This window comes from Lissotriton vulgaris, unplaced genomic scaffold (assembly GCF_964263255.1).
Source record: "Lissotriton vulgaris unplaced genomic scaffold, aLisVul1.2 SCAFFOLD_1673, whole genome shotgun sequence".
Classification (NCBI taxonomy): Eukaryota; Metazoa; Chordata; class Amphibia; order Caudata; family Salamandridae; genus Lissotriton; species Lissotriton vulgaris.
The window spans coordinates 74594-92108 of NW_028241535.1; the positions used below are offsets into that span (position 1 = coordinate 74594).

At 40.8% G+C, this 17515-nt stretch overlaps 23 non-coding genes across 23 annotated transcripts; 8 read left to right on the forward strand and 15 right to left on the reverse strand.

The window, feature by feature from the left end:
* Window positions 1–429: 429 nt before the first annotated feature.
* TRNAS-GCU (transfer RNA serine (anticodon GCU)) lies at window positions 430–511 on the reverse strand. The gene has a single exon. It is a non-coding gene; the product is annotated as a tRNA-Ser (tRNA).
* A 289-nt stretch (window positions 512–800) lies between these two features.
* On the forward strand, window positions 801–895 carry TRNAI-UAU (transfer RNA isoleucine (anticodon UAU)). Its single transcript has 2 exons — window positions 801–838; window positions 860–895. It is a non-coding gene; the product is annotated as a tRNA-Ile (tRNA).
* A 1156-nt stretch (window positions 896–2051) lies between these two features.
* TRNAT-UGU (transfer RNA threonine (anticodon UGU)) lies at window positions 2052–2123 on the reverse strand. The gene has a single exon. It is a non-coding gene; the product is annotated as a tRNA-Thr (tRNA).
* Window positions 2124–2712: 589 nt separating this feature from the next.
* TRNAS-GCU (transfer RNA serine (anticodon GCU)) lies at window positions 2713–2794 on the reverse strand. The gene has a single exon. It is a non-coding gene; the product is annotated as a tRNA-Ser (tRNA).
* Window positions 2795–3083: 289 nt separating this feature from the next.
* TRNAI-UAU (transfer RNA isoleucine (anticodon UAU)) lies at window positions 3084–3178 on the forward strand. Its single transcript has 2 exons — window positions 3084–3121; window positions 3143–3178. It is a non-coding gene; the product is annotated as a tRNA-Ile (tRNA).
* Window positions 3179–4336: 1158 nt separating this feature from the next.
* On the reverse strand, window positions 4337–4408 carry TRNAT-UGU (transfer RNA threonine (anticodon UGU)). Its single transcript has one exon. It is a non-coding gene; the product is annotated as a tRNA-Thr (tRNA).
* Window positions 4409–4997: 589 nt separating this feature from the next.
* On the reverse strand, window positions 4998–5079 carry TRNAS-GCU (transfer RNA serine (anticodon GCU)). Its single transcript has one exon. It is a non-coding gene; the product is annotated as a tRNA-Ser (tRNA).
* A 289-nt stretch (window positions 5080–5368) lies between these two features.
* TRNAI-UAU (transfer RNA isoleucine (anticodon UAU)) lies at window positions 5369–5463 on the forward strand. The gene is made up of 2 exons: window positions 5369–5406; window positions 5428–5463. It is a non-coding gene; the product is annotated as a tRNA-Ile (tRNA).
* Window positions 5464–6619: 1156 nt separating this feature from the next.
* Window positions 6620–6691, reverse strand: TRNAT-UGU (transfer RNA threonine (anticodon UGU)). The gene has a single exon. It is a non-coding gene; the product is annotated as a tRNA-Thr (tRNA).
* Window positions 6692–7280: 589 nt separating this feature from the next.
* On the reverse strand, window positions 7281–7362 carry TRNAS-GCU (transfer RNA serine (anticodon GCU)). Its single transcript has one exon. It is a non-coding gene; the product is annotated as a tRNA-Ser (tRNA).
* Window positions 7363–7651: 289 nt separating this feature from the next.
* Window positions 7652–7746, forward strand: TRNAI-UAU (transfer RNA isoleucine (anticodon UAU)). Its single transcript has 2 exons — window positions 7652–7689; window positions 7711–7746. It is a non-coding gene; the product is annotated as a tRNA-Ile (tRNA).
* Window positions 7747–8902: 1156 nt separating this feature from the next.
* Window positions 8903–8974, reverse strand: TRNAT-UGU (transfer RNA threonine (anticodon UGU)). Its single transcript has one exon. It is a non-coding gene; the product is annotated as a tRNA-Thr (tRNA).
* Window positions 8975–9563: 589 nt separating this feature from the next.
* On the reverse strand, window positions 9564–9645 carry TRNAS-GCU (transfer RNA serine (anticodon GCU)). Its single transcript has one exon. It is a non-coding gene; the product is annotated as a tRNA-Ser (tRNA).
* Window positions 9646–9934: 289 nt separating this feature from the next.
* Window positions 9935–10029, forward strand: TRNAI-UAU (transfer RNA isoleucine (anticodon UAU)). The gene is made up of 2 exons: window positions 9935–9972; window positions 9994–10029. It is a non-coding gene; the product is annotated as a tRNA-Ile (tRNA).
* Window positions 10030–11199: 1170 nt separating this feature from the next.
* Window positions 11200–11271, reverse strand: TRNAT-UGU (transfer RNA threonine (anticodon UGU)). Its single transcript has one exon. It is a non-coding gene; the product is annotated as a tRNA-Thr (tRNA).
* Window positions 11272–11860: 589 nt separating this feature from the next.
* On the reverse strand, window positions 11861–11942 carry TRNAS-GCU (transfer RNA serine (anticodon GCU)). Its single transcript has one exon. It is a non-coding gene; the product is annotated as a tRNA-Ser (tRNA).
* Window positions 11943–12231: 289 nt separating this feature from the next.
* On the forward strand, window positions 12232–12326 carry TRNAI-UAU (transfer RNA isoleucine (anticodon UAU)). The gene is made up of 2 exons: window positions 12232–12269; window positions 12291–12326. It is a non-coding gene; the product is annotated as a tRNA-Ile (tRNA).
* Window positions 12327–13496: 1170 nt separating this feature from the next.
* TRNAT-UGU (transfer RNA threonine (anticodon UGU)) lies at window positions 13497–13568 on the reverse strand. The gene has a single exon. It is a non-coding gene; the product is annotated as a tRNA-Thr (tRNA).
* Window positions 13569–14157: 589 nt separating this feature from the next.
* Window positions 14158–14239, reverse strand: TRNAS-GCU (transfer RNA serine (anticodon GCU)). Its single transcript has one exon. It is a non-coding gene; the product is annotated as a tRNA-Ser (tRNA).
* A 289-nt stretch (window positions 14240–14528) lies between these two features.
* Window positions 14529–14623, forward strand: TRNAI-UAU (transfer RNA isoleucine (anticodon UAU)). Its single transcript has 2 exons — window positions 14529–14566; window positions 14588–14623. It is a non-coding gene; the product is annotated as a tRNA-Ile (tRNA).
* A 1158-nt stretch (window positions 14624–15781) lies between these two features.
* Window positions 15782–15853, reverse strand: TRNAT-UGU (transfer RNA threonine (anticodon UGU)). The gene has a single exon. It is a non-coding gene; the product is annotated as a tRNA-Thr (tRNA).
* Window positions 15854–16442: 589 nt separating this feature from the next.
* TRNAS-GCU (transfer RNA serine (anticodon GCU)) lies at window positions 16443–16524 on the reverse strand. The gene has a single exon. It is a non-coding gene; the product is annotated as a tRNA-Ser (tRNA).
* A 289-nt stretch (window positions 16525–16813) lies between these two features.
* TRNAI-UAU (transfer RNA isoleucine (anticodon UAU)) lies at window positions 16814–16908 on the forward strand. Its single transcript has 2 exons — window positions 16814–16851; window positions 16873–16908. It is a non-coding gene; the product is annotated as a tRNA-Ile (tRNA).
* The last annotated feature ends 607 nt before the right edge of the window (window positions 16909–17515 follow it).

A 17515-nucleotide genomic window follows, 5' to 3' on the forward strand; every position in this document is an offset into this window, starting at 1 on the left:
AACTCCATTTTGATTTGAGAACATAAGAGTATTCACATTTATGACCATACTGAAAGCTCTACTGAGTATGTCCGCAATCAGTGACAGATAGAGAACTCACTTATTAGAAGTGATCTGTCTCTGTGGGGCAGACACATGTAAACACTCAGACACTGGAGACGGCTGAAACTTTAGGAGTAAGAAATGCTTTCTTATCAGTCTATCTATCCAAACTGGTTGGAAGGCCAGGAGTGAGGAATAGGCAATCCTCTGGACACTTCATGAAAGATCTAATTTCAATTAAGCACAAAATACTTCCCTTTATTTGACATAAATGCCATAATGGAATAGTCAGTTGGGCCCTTCTAGTGGATTATGGCAGTGTCTTGAAAGAGAGTGTAATTGTACTACGAGACATGCTCACCTTCAAAAGAGTGTCTGATGGCTTTCCGACGAAGGTGGGATTCGAACCCACGCGTGCAGAGCACAATGGATTAGCAGTCCATCGCCTTAACCACTCGGCCACCTCATCTGCCTTAGGGGCCTATATTTCATTTTTGGAGAAATTCTAACTATGTGCTAATTAAAAATAAGCATAAGTTTATCCTAGACTGTGTCAGAACGGCAAATGTATGGGGTGTTCAATAGACAGAGCACACGATATAGCAGAATTATCAAATCTATTCCATTTGGACTGTATTTTTAATAGTCATGATAACATGCTAGCATGTGAGTCGATCTTGCACAGTAAATAATGGAGCAGTGCAGTATCTACTTGGTTAGCACTAGATGGCTCAAATGGGGAGAAATGAAAACAGTGAGCTCCAGTGGCGCAATCGGTTAGCGCGCGGTACTTATACAGCAGTACTTGCACTGAGCCATGCCGAGGTTGTGAGTTCGAGCCTCACCTGGAGCAGTTGATTGGTTTTCATAAACCATTTCACTAAAAGTAAAGATTAGACTCAGAATAAAGACGGCTCTTGCTATAGAGTCTTAACTTCTTTTCAGGATCTGCGTGTCCGACTCCTCCAGGTGCCAAATATCACATATCCTATGCGATGCTCCTTATAAACATTCAATGATGTACCATCTTGCATAGCATGCAAACACCACATCAGTGCATTTAAAAATACTTTTGTAGAATAATAAATATGATGAATACATTGTTGTCACGGGATAACCATAAACTGAGGAGCTGCAAACAGTGCTGTGTCAGCTACATACAATAAAATTTAACTCAAAGAAATATCAAAAGAAGAGCATCATCATATTAAAGTTTCTAGTCAACATAAGAGTTGCACCATAGCAGCTTATGGTGCTTTCTGCTCAGATTGTGCCTCCAATCCCACATTGACTTTTTTAGTTCTTTGCAATTTTATAAAACAATTCCTGCTCAAAGCTAGCTTTTCAAAACCATTCAACCTATTACATTTATTTCTCTTACCTGTGAATGTGGTCCATGTTCTCTTTTCCTCATTCCCATCATGATACTCCCTTTCCGGAAACCAAGTTCACTTCTTTATCCAGCCCACCCATCCAAGGTCACCAAATCTATGAAGCAATTCTGCTTTTTCTCACTTTCTCTCCATGTACAAGATACCTTGTATCAATTGAATGGACAGCAGGAGAGGTGAATATTTATGGTTAGTGGGGGTGGGGTTTTGAAGATTAACCTCATTTGACTAAGAGCCGGGGTATCTGGGAGAAAAAGTATTTTAAGGGGGATGAAGTTCATATCTCCTTGGTGAAATTTCTAGAGCCTTATTTCATCCTTTCTGTGGATGCAGACTCAGTCGGAACAGACGTCCTAGTCCTCGCTCTGCCTTTCAAAGGAACTTTAAATATGCATGGCTTATTTGGCTTTGCCCGGCAGGGTGAGAATGGCGTTTGTCAGGCGTTCGTCAGGCGATCGGAAGGGGTGAGGCAATAGTTTATGGTTCAATGGTTTTCATGAACTCTTCTTGATAAGATGAAAGATGGAAAGGGAAGCTTGTCAATAAGCAAACTTAAGACAAGGTGTGACTCCTAGAAAGAATGACTTGAAAACAACATACAGAAACACACATATAAAAAGGCCCTGATGAGGCTTGAACTCATGACCCCTGGTTTACAAGACCAGTGCTCTGCCACTGAGCTACAAGGCCGGTCTGCCTGCAGTTTGTAAATCGCAACATGTATTCTTACTGCGGTATGAAGATATCTATGATTTTGAGACTCTGTATGGAAATGCAGTTGCATTTGAATGTCTACATGCGTGCACAAATCGAAGAGCATGCTTAAGACACTTTTCTTGAAAGTAGGAAAAACTCCATTTTGATTTGAGAACATAAGAGTATTCACATTTATGACCATACTGAAAGCTCTAGTGAGTATGTCCGCAATCAGTGACAGATAGAGAACTCACTTATTAGAAGTGATCTGTCTCTGTGGGGCAGACAAATGTAAACACTCAGACACTTGAGACGGCTGAAACTTTAGGAGTAAGAAATGCTTTCTTATCAGTCTATCTATCCAAACTGGTTGGAAGGCCAGGAGTGAGGAATAGGCAATCCTCTGGACACTTCATGAAAGATCTAATTTCAATTAAGCACAAAATACTTCCCTTTATTTGACATAAATGCCATAATGGAATAGTCAGTTGGGCCCTTCTAGTGGATTATGGCAGTGTCTTGAAAGAGAGTGTAATTGTACTACGAGACATGCTCCCCTTCAAAAGAGTGTCTGATGGCTTTCCGACGAAGGTGGGATTCGAACCCACGCGTGCAGAGCACAATGGATTAGCAGTCCATCGCCTTAACCACTCGGCCACCTCGTCTGCCTTTGGGGCCTATATTTCATTTTTGGAGAAATTCTAACTATGTGCTAATTAAAAATAAGCATAAGTTTATCCTAGACTGTGTCAGAACGGCAAATGTATGGGGTGTTCAATAGACAGAGCACACGATATAGCAGAATTATCAAATCTATTCCATTTGGACTGTATTTTTAATAGTCATGATAACATGCTAGCATGTGAGTCGATCTTGCACAGTGAATAATGGAGCAGTGCAGTATCTACTTGATTAGCACTAGATGGCTCAAATGGGGAGGAATGAAAACAGTGAGCTCCAGTGGCGCAATCGGTTAGCGCGCGGTACTTATACAGCAGTACTTGCACTGAGCCATGCCGAGGTTGTGAGTTCGAGCTTCACCTGGAGCAGCTGATTGGTTTTCATAAACCATTTCACTAAAAGTAAAGATTAGACTCAGAATAAAGACGGCTCTTGCTAGAGAGTCTTAACTTCTTTTCAGGATCTGCGTGTCCGACTCCTCCAGGTGCCAAATATCACATATCCTATGCGATGCTCCTTATAAACATTCAATGATGTACCATCTTGCATAGCATGCAAACACCACATCAGTGCATTTAAAAATACTTTTGTAGAATAATAAATATGATGAATACATTGTTGTCACGGGATAACCATAAACTGAGGAGCTGCAAACAGTGCTGTGTCAGCTACATACAATAAAATTTAACTCAAAGAAATATCAAAAGAAGAGCATCATCATATTAAAGTTTCTAGTCAACACAAGAGTTGCACCATAGCAGCTTATGGTGCTTTCTGCTCAGATTGTGCCTCCAATCCCACATTGACTTTTTTAGTCTTTGCAATTTTAAAAAACAATTCCTGCTCAAAGCTAGCTTTTCAAAACCATTCAACCTATTACATTTATTTCTCTAACCTGTGAATGTGGTCCATGTTCTCTTTTCCTCATTCCCATCATGATACTCCCTTTCCGGAAACCAAGTTCACTTCTTTATCCAGCCCACCCATCCAAGGTCACCAAATCTATGAAGCAATTCTGCTTTTTCTCACATTCTCTCCATGTACAAGATACCTTGTATCAATTGAATGGACAGCAGGAGAGGTGAATATTTATGGTTAGTGGGGGTGGGGTTTTGAAGATTAACCTCATTTGACTAAGAGCCGGGGTATCTGGGAGAAAAAGTATTTTAAGGGGGATTAAGTTCATATCTCCTTGGTGAAATTTCTAGAGCCTTATTTCATCCTTTCTGTGGATGCAGACTCAGTCGGAACAGACGTCCTAGTCCTCGCTCTGCCTTTCAAAGGAACTTTAAATATGCATGGCTTATTTGGCTTTGCCCGGCAGGGCTTGCCCGGCGGGGTGAGAATGGCGTTTGTCAGGCGTTCGGAAGGGGTGAGGCAATAGTTTATGGTTCAATGGTTTTCATGAAGTCTTCTTGCTAAGATGAAAGATGGAAAGGGAAGCTTGTCAATAAGCAAACTTAAGACAAGGTGTGACTCCTAGCAAGAATGACTTGAAAACAACATACAGAAACACACATATAAAAGGGCCCTGATGAGGCTTGAACTCATGACCCCTGGTTTACAAGACCAGTGCTCTGCCACTGAGCTACAAGGCCGGTCTGCCTGCAGTTTGTAAATCACAACATGTATTTTTACTGCGGTATGAAGATATCTATGATTTTGAGACTCTGTATGGAAATGCAGTTGCATTTGAATGTCTACATGCGTGCACAAATCGAAGAGCATGCTTAAGACACTTTTCTTGAAAGTAGGAAAAACTCCATTTTGATTTGAGAACATAAGAGTATTCACATTTATGACCATACTGAAAGCTCTACTGAGTATGTCCGCAATCAGTGACAGATAGAGAACTCACTTATTAGAAGTGATCTGTCTCTGTGGGGCAGACACATGTAAACACTCAGACACTTGAGACGGCTGAAACTTTAGGAGTAAGAAATGCTTTCTTATCAGTCTATCTATCCAAACTGGTTGGAAGGCCAGGAGTGAGGAATAGGCAATCCTCTGGACACTTCATGAAAGATCTAATTTCAATTAAGCACAAAATACTTCCCTTTATTTGACATAAATGCCATAATGGAATAGTCAGTTGGGCCCTTCTAGTGGATTATGGCAGTGTCTTGAAAGAGAGTGTAATTGTACTACGAGACATGCTCACCTTCAAAAGAGTGTCTGATGGCTTTCCGACGAAGGTGGGATTCGAACCCACGCGTGCAGAGAACAATGGATTAGCAGTCCATCGCCTTAACCACTCGGCCACCTCGTCTGCCTTAGGGGCCTATATTTCATTTTTGGAGAAATTCTAACTATGTGCTAATTAAAAATAAGCATAAGTTTATCCTAGACTGTGTCAGAACGGCAAATGTATGGGGTGTTCAATAGACAGAGCACACGATATAGCAGAATTATCAAATCTATTCCATTTGGACTGTATTTTTAATAGTCATGATAACATGCTAGCATGTGAGTCGATCTTGCACAGTAAATAATGGAGCAGTGCAGTATCTACTTGGTTAGCACTAGATGGCTCAAATGGGGAGAAATGAAAACAGTGAGCTCCAGTGGCGCAATCGGTTAGTGCGCGGTACTTATACAGCAGTACTTGCACTGAGCCATGCCGAGGTTGTGAGTTCGAGCCTCACCTGGAGCAGTTGATTGGTTTTCATAAACCATTTCACTAAAAGTAAAGATTAGACTCAGAATAAAGACGGCTCTTGCTATAGAGTCTTAACTTCTTTTCAGGATCTGCGTGTCCGACTCCTCCAGGTGCCAAATATCACATATCCTATGCGATGCTCCATATAAACATTCAATGATGTACCATCTTGCATAGCATGCAAACACCACATCAGTGCATTTAAAAATACTTATGTAGAATAATAAATATGATGAATACATTGTTGTCACGGGATAACCATAAACTGAGGAGCTGCAAACAGTGCTGTGTCAGCTACATACAATAAAATGTAACTCAAAGAAATATCAAAAGAAGAGCATCATCATATTAAAGTTTCTAGTCAACATAAGAGTTGCACCATAGCAGCTTATGGTGCTTTCTGCTCAGATTGTGCCTCCAATCCCACATTGACTTTTTTAGTTCTTTGCAATTTTATAAAACAATTCCTGCTCAAAGCTAGCTTTTCAAAACCATTCAACCTATTACATTTATTTCTCTTACCTGTGAATGTGGTCCATGTTCTCTTTTCCTCATTCCCATCATGATACTCCCTTTCCGGAAACCAAGTTCACTTCTTTATCCAGCCCACCCATCCAAGGTCACCAAATCTATGAAGCAATTCTGCTTTTTCTCACATTCTCTCCATGTACAAGATACCTTGTATCAATTGAATGGACAGCAGGAGAGGTGAATATTTATGGTTAGTGGGGGTGGGGTTTTGAAGATTAACCTCATTTGACTAAGAGCCGGGGTATCTGGGAGAAAAAGTATTTTAAGGGGGATGAAGTTCATATCTCCTTGGTGAAATTTCTAGAGCCTTATTTCATCCTTTCTGTGGATGCAGACTCAGTCGGAACAGACGTCCTAGTCCTCGCTCTGCCTTTCAAAGGAACTTTAAATATGCATGGCTTATTTGGCTTTGCCCGGCGGGGTGAGAATGGCGTTTGTCAGGCGTTCGTCAGGCGATCGGAAGGGGTGAGGCAATAGTTTATGGTTCAATGGTTTTCATGAACTCTTCTTGATAAGATGAAAGATGGAAAGGGAAGCTTGTCAATAAGCAAACTTAAGACAAGGTGTGACTCCTAGAAAGAATGACTTGAAAACAACATACAGAAACACACATATAAAAAGGCCCTGATGAGGCTTGAACTCATGACCCCTGGTTTACAAGACCAGTGCTCTGCCACTGAGCTACAAGGCCGGTCTGCCTGCAGTTTGTAAATCGCAACATGTATTCTTACTGCGGTATGAAGATATCTATGATTTTGAGACTCTGTATGGAAATGCAGTTGCATTTGAATGTCTACATGCGTGCACAAATCGTAGAGCATGCTTAAGACACTTTTCTTGAAAGTAGGAAAAACTCCATTTTGATTTGAGAACATAAGAGTATTCACATTTATGACCATACTGAAAGCTCTAGTGAGTATGTCCGCAATCAGTGACAGATAGAGAACTCACTTATTAGAAGTGATCTGTCTCTGTGGGGCAGACAAATGTAAACACTCATACACTTGAGACGGCTGAAACTTTAGGAGTAAGAAATGCTTTCTTATCAGTCTATCTATCCAAACTGGTTGGAAGGCCAGGAGTGAGGAATAGGCAATCCTCTGGACACTTCATGAAAGATCTAATTTCAATTAAGCACAAAATACTTCCCTTTATTTGACATAAATGCCATAATGGAATAGTCAGTTGGGCCCTTCTAGTGGATTATGGCAGTGTCTTGAAAGAGAGTGTAATTGTACTACAAGACATGCTCACCTTCAAAAGAGTGTCTGATGGCTTTCCGACGAAGGTGGGATTCGAACCCACGCGTGCAGAGCACAATGGATTAGCAGTCCATCGCCTTAACCACTTGGCCACCTCGTCTGCCTTAGGAGCCTACATTTCATTTTTGGTGAAATTCTAACTATGTTCTAATTAAAAATAAGCATAAGTTTATCCTAGACTGTGTCAGAACGGCAAATGTATGGGGTGTTCAATAGACAGAGCACACGATATAGCAGAATTATCAAATCTATTCCATTTGGACTGTATTTTTAATAGTCATGATAACATGCTAGCATGTGAGTCGATCTTGCACAGTGAATAATGGAGCAGTGCAGTATCTACTTGGTTAGCACTAGATGGCTCAAATGGGGAGAAATGAAAACAGTGAGCTCCAGTGGTGCAATCGGTTAGCGCGCGGTACTTATACAGCAGTACTTGCACTGAGCCATGCCGAGGTTGTGAGTTCGAGCCTCACCTGGAGCAGTTGATTGGTTTTCATAAACCATTTCACTAAAAGTAAAGATTAGACTCAGAATAAAGACGGCTCTTGCTATAGAGTCTTAACTTCTTTTCAGGATCTGCGTGTCCGACTCCTCCAGGTGCCAAATATCACATATCCTATGCGATGCTCCTTATAAACATTCAATGATGTACCATCTTGCATAGCATGCAAACACCACATCAGTGCATTTAAAAATACTTTTGTAGAATAATAAATATGATGAATACATTGTTGTCACGGGATAACCATAAACTGAGGAGCTGCAAACAGTGCTGTGTCAGCTACATACAATAAAATTTAACTCAAAGAAATATCAAAAGAAGAGCATCATCATATTAAAGTTTCTAGTCAACATAAGAGTTGCACCATAGCAGCTTATGGTGCTTTCTGCTCAGATTGTGCCTCCAATCCCACATTGACTTTTTTAGTTCTTTGCAATTTTAAAAAACAATTCCTGCTCAAAGCTAGCTTTTCAAAACCATTCAACCTATTACATTTATTTCTCTAACCTGTGAATGTGGTCCATGTTCTCTTTTCCTCATTCCCATCATGATACTCCCTTTCCGGAAACCAAGTTCACTTCTTTATCCAGCCCACCCATCCAAGGTCACCAAATCTATGAAGCAATTCTGCTTTTTTTCACATTCTCTCCATGTACAAGATACCTTGTATCAATTGAATGGACAGCAGGAGAGGTGAATATTTATGGTTAGTGGGGGTGGGGTTTTGAAGATTAACCTCATTTGACTAAGAGCCGGGGTATCTGGGAGAAAAAGTATTTTAAGGGGGATGAAGTTCATATCTCCTTGGTGAAATTTCTAGAGCCTTATTTCATCCTTTCTGTGGATGCAGACTCAGTCGGAACAGACGTCCTAGTCCTCGCTCTGCCTTTCAAAGGAACTTTAAATATGCATGGCTTATTTGGCTTTGCCCGGCGGGGTGAGAATGGCGTTTGTCAGGCGTTCGTCAGGCGATCGGAAGGGGTGAGGCAATAGTTTATGGTTCAATGGTTTTCATGAACTCTTCTTGATAAGATGAAAGATGGAAAGGGAAGCTTGTCAATAAGCAAACTTAAGACAAGGTGTGACTCCTAGAAAGAATGACTTGAAAACAACATACAGAAACACACATATAAAAAGGCCCTGATGAGGCTTGAACTCATGACCCCTGGTTTACAAGACCAGTGCTCTGCCACTGAGCTACAAGGCCGGTCTGCCTGCAGTTTGTAAATCGCAACATGTATTCTTACTGCGGTATGAAGATATCTATGATTTTGAGACTCTGTATGGAAATGCAGTTGCATTTGAATGTCTACATGCGTGCACAAATCGAAGAGCATGCTTAAGACACTTTTCTTGAAAGTAGGAAAAACTCCATTTTGATTTGAGAACATAAGAGTATTCACATTTATGACCATACTGAAAGCTCTAGTGAGTATGTCCGCAATCAGTGACAGATAGAGAACTCACTTATTAGAAGTGATCTGTCTCTGTGGGGCAGACAAATGTAAACACTCATACACTTGAGACGGCTGAAACTTTAGGAGTAAGAAATGCTTTCTTATCAGTCTATCTATCCAAACTGGTTGGAAGGCCAGGAGTGAGGAATAGGCAATCCTCTGGGCACTTCCTGAAAGATCTAATTTCAATTAAGCACAAAATACTTCCCTTTATTTGACATAAATGCCATAATGGAATAGTCAGTTGGGCCCTTCTAGTGGATTATGGCAGTGTCTTGAAAGAGAGTGTAATTGTACTACAAGACATGCTCACCTTCAAAAGAGTGTCTGATGGCTTTCCGACGAAGGTGGGATTCGAACCCACGCGTGCAGAGCACAATGGATTAGCAGTCCATCGCCTTAACCACTTGGCCACCTCGTCTGCCTTAGGAGCCTATATTTCATTTTTGGTGAAATTCTAACTATGTGCTAAATAAAAATAAGCATAAGTTTATCCTAGACTGTGTCAGAACGGCAAATGTATGGGGTGTTCAATAGACAGAGCACACGATATAGCAGAATTATCAAATCTATTCCATTTGGACTGTATTTTTAATAGTCATGATAACATGCTAGCATGTGAGTCGATCTTGCACAGTGAATAATGGAGCAGTGCAGTATCTACTTGGTTAGCACTAGATGGCTCAAATGGGGAGAAATGAAAACAGTGAGCTCCAGTGGCGCAATCGGTTAGCGCGTGGTACTTATACAGCAGTACTTGCACTGAGCCATGCCGAGGTTGTGAGTTCGAGCCTCACCAGGAGCAGTTGATTGGTTTTCATAAACCATTTCACTAAAAGTAAAGATTAGACTCAGAATAAAGACGGCTCTTGCTATAGAGTCTTAACTTCTTTTCAGGATCTGCGTGTCCGACTCCTCCAGGTGCCAAATATCACATATCCTATGCGATGCTCCTTATAAACATTCAATGATGTACCATCTTGCATAGCATGCAAACACCACATCAGTGCATTTAAAAATACTTTTGTAGAATAATAAATATGATGAATACATTGTTGTCACGGGATAACCATAAACTGAGGAGCTGCAAACAGTGCTGTGTCAGCTACATACAATAAAATTTAACTCAAAGAAATATCAAAAGAAGAGCATCATCATATTAAAGTTTCTAGTCAACATAAGAGTTGCACCATAGCAGCTTATGGTGCTTTCTGCTCAGATTGTGCCTCCAATCCCACATTGACTTTTTTAGTTCTTTGCAATTTTAAAAAACAATTCCTGCTCAAAGCTAGCTTTTCAAAACCATTCAACCTATTACATTTATTTCTCTAACCTGTGAATGTGGTCCATGTTCTCTTTTCCTCATTCCCATCATGATACTCCCTTTCCGGAAACCAAGTTCACTTCTTTATCCAGCCCACCCATCCAAGGTCACCAAATCTATGAAGCAATTCTGCTTTTTCTCACATTCTCTCCATGTACAAGATACCTTGTATCAATTGAATGGACAGCAGGAGAGGTGAATATTTATGGTTAGTGGGGGTGGGGTTTTGAAGATTAACCTCATTTGACTTAGAGCCGGGGTATCTGGGAGAAAAAGTATTTTAAGGGGGATGAAGTTCATATCTCCTTGGTGAAATTTCTAGAGCCTTATTTCATCCTTTCTGTGGATGCAGACTCAGTCGGAACAGACGTCCTAGTCCTCGCTCTGCCTTTCAAAGGAACTTTAAATATGCATGGCTTATTTGGCTTTGCCCGGCAGGGCTTGCCCGGCGGGGTGAGAATGGCGTTTGTCAGGCGTTCGTCAGGCGATCGGAAGGGGTGAGGCAATAGTTTATGGTTCAATGGTTTTCATGAACTCTTCTTGATAAGATGAAAGATGGAAAGGGAAGCTTGTCAATAAGCAAACTTAAGACAAGGTGTGACTCCTAGAAAGAATGACTTGAAAACAACATACAGAAACACACATATAAAAAGGCCCTGATGAGGCTTGAACTCATGACCCCTGGTTTACAAGACCAGTGCTCTGCCACTGAGCTACAAGGCCGGTCTGCCTGCAGTTTGTAAATCGCAACATGTATTCTTACTGCGGTATGAAGATATCTATGATTTTGAGACTCTGTATGGAAATGCAGTTGCATTTGAATGTCTACATGCGTGCACAAATCGAAGAGCATGCTTAAGACACTTTTCTTGAAAGTAGGAAAAACTCCATTTTGATTTGAGAACATAAGAGTATTCACATTTATGACCATACTGAAAGCTCTAGTGAGTATGTCCGCAATCAGTGACAGATAGAGAACTCACTTATTAGAAGTGATCTGTCTCTGTGGGGCAGACAAATGTAAACACTCATACACTTGAGACGGCTGAAACTTTAGGAGTAAGAAATGCTTTCTTATCAGTCTATCTATCCAAACTGGTTGGAAGGCCAGGAGTGAGGAATAGGCAATCCTCTGGACACTTCATGAAAGATCTAATTTCAATTAAGCACAAAATACTTCCCTTTATTTGACATAAATGCCATAATGGAATAGTCAGTTGGGCCCTTCTAGTGGATTATGGCAGTGTCTTGAAAGAGAGTGTAATTGTACTACAAGACATGCTCACCTTCAAAAGAGTGTCTGATGGCTTTCCGACGAAGGTGGGATTCGAACCCACGCGTGCAGAGCACAATGGATTAGCAGTCCATCGCCTTAACCACTTGGCCACCTCGTCTGCCTTAGGAGCCTATATTTCATTTTTGGTGAAATTCTAACTATGTGCTAAATAAAAATAAGCATAAGTTTATCCTAGACTGTGTCAGAACGGCAAATGTATGGGGTGTTCAATAGACAGAGCACACGATATAGCAGAATTATCAAATCTATTCCATTTGGACTGTATTTTTAATAGTCATGATAACATGCTAGCATGTGAGTCGATCTTGCACAGTGAATAATGGAGCAGTGCAGTATCTACTTGGTTAGCACTAGATGGCTCAAATGGGGAGAAATGAAAACAGTGAGCTCCAGTGGCGCAATCGGTTAGCGCGTGGTACTTATACAGCAGTACTTGCACTGAGCCATGCCGAGGTTGTGAGTTCGAGCCTCACCAGGAGCAGTTGATTGGTTTTCATAAACCATTTCACTAAAAGTAAAGATTAGACTCAGAATAAAGACGGCTCTTGCTATAGAGTCTTAACTTCTTTTCAGGATCTGCGTGTCCGACTCCTCCAGGTGCCAAATATCACATATCCTATGCGATGCTCCTTATAAACATTCAATGATGTACCATCTTGCATAGCATGCAAACACCACATCAGTGCATTTAAAAATACTTTTGTAGAATAATAAATATGATGAATACATTGTTGTCACGGGATAACCATAAACTGAGGAGCTGCAAACAGTGCTGTGTCAGCTACATACAATAAAATTTAACTCAAAGAAATATCAAAAGAAGAGCATCATCATATTAAAGTTTCTAGTCAACATAAGAGTTGCACCATAGCAGCTTATGGTGCTTTCTGCTCAGATTGTGCCTCCAATCCCACATTGACTTTTTTAGTTCTTTGCAATTTTAAAAAACAATTCCTGCTCAAAGCTAGCTTTTCAAAACCATTCAACCTATTACATTTATTTCTCTAACCTGTGAATGTGGTCCATGTTCTCTTTTCCTCATTCCCATCATGATACTCCCTTTCCGGAAACCAAGTTCACTTCTTTATCCAGCCCACCCATCCAAGGTCACCAAATCTATGAAGCAATTCTGCTTTTTCTCACATTCTCTCCATGTACAAGATACCTTGTATCAATTGAATGGACAGCAGGAGAGGTGAATATTTATGGTTAGTGGGGGTGGGGTTTTGAAGATTAACCTCATTTGACTTAGAGCCGGGGTATCTGGGAGAAAAAGTATTTTAAGGGGGATGAAGTTCATATCTCCTTGGTGAAATTTCTAGAGCCTTATTTCATCCTTTCTGTGGATGCAGACTCAGTCGGAACAGACGTCCTAGTCCTCGCTCTGCCTTTCAAAGGAACTTTAAATATGCATGGCTTATTTGGCTTTGCCCGGCAGGGCTTGCCCGGCGGGGTGAGAATGGCGTTTGTCAGGCGTTCGTCAGGCGATCGGAAGGGGTGAGGCAATAGTTTATGGTTCAATGGTTTTCATGAACTCTTCTTGATAAGATGAAAGATGGAAAGGGAAGCTTGTCAATAAGCAAACTTAAGACAAGGTGTGACTCCTAGAAAGAATGACTTGAAAACAACATACAGAAACACACATATAAAAAGGCCCTGATGAGGCTTGAACTCATGACCCCTGCTTTACAAGACCAGTGCTCTGCCACTGAGCTACAAGGCCGGTCTGCCTGCAGTTTGTAAATTGCAACGTGTATTCTTACTGCGGTATGAAGATATCTATGATTTTGAGACTCTGTATGGAAATGCAGTTGCATTTGAATGTCTACATGCGTGCACAAATCGAAGAGCATGCTTAAGACACTTTTCTTGAAAGTAGGAAAAACTCCATTTTGATTTGAGAACATAAGAGTAATCACATTTATGACCATACTGAAAGCTCTACTGAGTATGTCCGCAATCAGTGACAGATAGAGAACTCACTTATTAGAAGTGATCTGTCTCTATGGGGCAGACACATGTAAACACTCAGACACTTGAGACGGCTGAAACTTTAGGAGTAAGAAATGCTTTCTTATCAGTCTATCTATCCAAACTGGTTGGAAGGCCAGGAGTGAGGAATAGGCAATCCTCTGGACACTTCATGAAAGATCTAATTTCAATTAAGCACAAAATACTTCCCTTTATTTGACATAAATGCCATAATGGAATAGTCAGTTGGGCCCTTCTAGTGGATTATGGCAGTGTCTTGAAAGAGAGTGTAATTGTACTACGAGACATGCTCCCCTTCAAAAGAGTGTCTGATGGCTTTCCGACGAAGGTGGGATTCGAACCCACGCGTGCAGAGCACAATGGATTAGCAGTCCATCGCCTTAACCACTCGGCCACCTCGTCTGCCTTAGGGGCCTATATTTCATTTTTAGAGAAATTCTAACTATGTGCTAATTAAAAATAAGCATAAGTTTATCCTAGACTGTGTCAGAATGGCAAATGTATGGGGTGTTCAATAGACAGAGCACACGATATAGCAGAATTATCAAATCTATTCCATTTGGACTGTATTTTTAATAGTCATGATAACATGCTAGCATGTGAGTCGATCTTGCACAGTGAATAATGGAGCAGTGCAGTATCTACTTGGTTAGCACTAGATGGCTCAAATGGGGAGGAATGAAAACAGTGAGCTCCAGTGGCGCAATCGGTTAGCGCGCGGTACTTATACAGCAGTACTTGCACTGAGCCATGCCGAGGTTGTGAGTTCGAGCTTCACCTGGAGCAGCTGATTGGTTTTCATAAACCATTTCACTAAAAGTAAAGATTAGACTCAGAATAAAGACGGCTCTTGCTAGAGAGTCTTAACTTCTTTTCAGGATCTGCGTGTCTGACTCCTCCAGGTGCCAAATATCACATATCCTATGCGATGCTCCTTATAAACATTCAATGATGTACCATCTTGCATAGCATGCAAACACCACATCAGTGCATTTAAAAATACTTTTGTAGAATAATAAATATGATGAATACATTGTTGTCACGGGATAACCATAAACTGAGGAGCTGCAAACAGTGCTGTGTCAGCTACATACAATAAAATTTAACTCAAAGAAATATCAAAAGAAGAGCATCATCATATTAAAGTTTCTAGTCAACACAAGAGTTGCACCATAGCAGCTTATGGTGCTTTCTGCTCAGATTGTGCCTCCAATCCCACATTGACTTTTTTAGTCTTTGCAATTTTAAAAAACAATTCCTGCTCAAAGCTAGCTTTTCAAAACCATTCAACCTATTACATTTATTTCTCTAACCTGTGAATGTGGTCCATGTTCTCTTTTCCTCATTCCCATCATGATACTCCCTTTCCGGAAACCAAGTTCACTTCTTTATCCAGCCCACCCATCCAAGGTCACCAAATCTATGAAGCAATTCTGCTTTTTCTCACATTCTCTCCATGTACAAGATACCTTGTATCAATTGAATGGACAGCAGGAGAGGTGAATATTTATGGTTAGTGGGGGTGGGGTTTTGAAGATTAACCTCATTTGACTAAGAGCCGGGGTATCTGGGAGAAAAAGTATTTTAAGGGGGATTAAGTTCATATCTCCTTGGTGAAATTTCTAGAGCCTTATTTCATCCTTTCTGTGGATGCAGACTCAGTCGGAACAGACGTCCTAGTCCTCGCTCTGCCTTTCAAAGGAACTTTAAATATGCATGGCTTATTTGGCTTTGCCCGGCAGGGCTTGCCCGGCGGGGTGAGAATGGCGTTTGTCAGGCGTTCGGAAGGGGTGAGGCAATAGTTTATGGTTCAATGGTTTTCATGAAGTCTTCTTGATAAGATGAAAGATGGAAAGGGAAGCTTGTCAATAAGCAAACTTAAGACAAGGTGTGACTCCTAGCAAGAATGACTTGAAAACAACATACAGAAACACACATATAAAAAGGCCCTGATGAGGCTTGAACTCATGACCCCTGGTTTACAAGACCAGTGCTCTGCCACTGAGCTACAAGGCCGGTCTGCCTGCAGTTTGTAAATCACAACATGTATTTTTACTGCGGTATGAAGATATCTATGATTTTGAGACTCTGTATGGAAATGCAGTTGCATTTGAATGTCTACATGCGTGCACAAATCGAAGAGCATGCTTAAGACACTTTTCTTGAAAGTAGGAAAAACTCCATTTTGATTTGAGAACATAAGAGTATTCACATTTATGACCATACTGAAAGCTCTACTGAGTATGTCCGCAATCAGTGACAGATAGAGAACTCACTTATTAGAAGTGATCTGTCTCTGTGGGGCAGACACATGTAAACACTCAGACACTTGAGACGGCTGAAACTTTAGGAGTAAGAAATGCTTTCTTATCAGTCTATCTATCCAAACTGGTTGGAAGGCCAGGAGTGAGGAATAGGCAATCCTCTGGACACTTCATGAAAGATCTAATTTCAATTAATCACAAAATACTTCCCTTTATTTGACATAAATGCCATAATGGAATAGTCAGTTGGGCCCTTCTAGTGGATTATGGCAGTGTCTTGAAAGAGAGTGTAATTGTACTACGAGACATGCTCACCTTCAAAAGAGTGTCTGATGGCTTTCCGACGAAGGTGGGATTCGAACCCACGCGTGCAGAGCACAATGGATTAGCAGTCCATCGCCTTAACCACTCGGCCACCTCATCTGCCTTAGGGGCCTATATTTCATTTTTGGAGAAATTCTAACTATGTGCTAATTAAAAATAAGCATAAGTTTATCCTAGACTGTGTCAGAACGGCAAATGTATGGGGTGTTCAATAGACAGAGCACACGATATAGCAGAATTATCAAATCTATTCCATTTGGACTGTATTTTTAATAGTCATGATAACATGCTTGCATGTGAGTCGATCTTGCACAGTGAATAATGGAGCAGTGCAGTATCTACTTGGTTAGCACTAGATGGCTCAAATGGGGAGGAATGAAAACAGTGAGCTCCAGTGGCGCAATCGGTTAGCGCGCGGTACTTATACAGCAGTACTTGCACTGAGCCATGCCGAGGTTGTGAGTTCGAGCTTCACCTGGAGCAGCTGATTGGTTTTCATAAACCATTTCACTAAAAGTAAAGATTAGACTCAGAATAAAGACGGCTCTTGCTAGAGAGTCTTAACTTCTTTTCAGGATCTGCGTGTCCGACTCCTCCAGGTGCCAAATATCACATATCCTATGCGATGCTCCTTATAAACATTCAATGATGTACCATCTTGCATAGCATGCAAACACCACATCAGTGCATTTAAAAATACTTTTGTAGAATAATAAATATGATGAATACATTGTTGTCACGGGATAACCATAAACTGAGGAGCTGCAAACAGTGCTGTGTCAGCTACATACAATAAAATTTAACTCAAAGAAATATCAAAAGAAGAGCATCATCATATTAAAGTTTCTAGTCAACACAAGAGTTGCACCATAGCAGCTTATGGTGCTTTCTGCTCAGATTGTGCCTCCAATCCCACATTGACTTTTTTAGTCTTTGCAATTTTAAAAAACAATTCCTGCTCAAAGCTAGCTTTTCAAAACCATTCAACCTATTACATTTATTTCTCTAACCTGTGAATGTGGTCCATGTTCTCTTTTCCTCATTCCCATCATGATACTCCCTTTCCGGAAACCAAGTTCACTTCTTTATC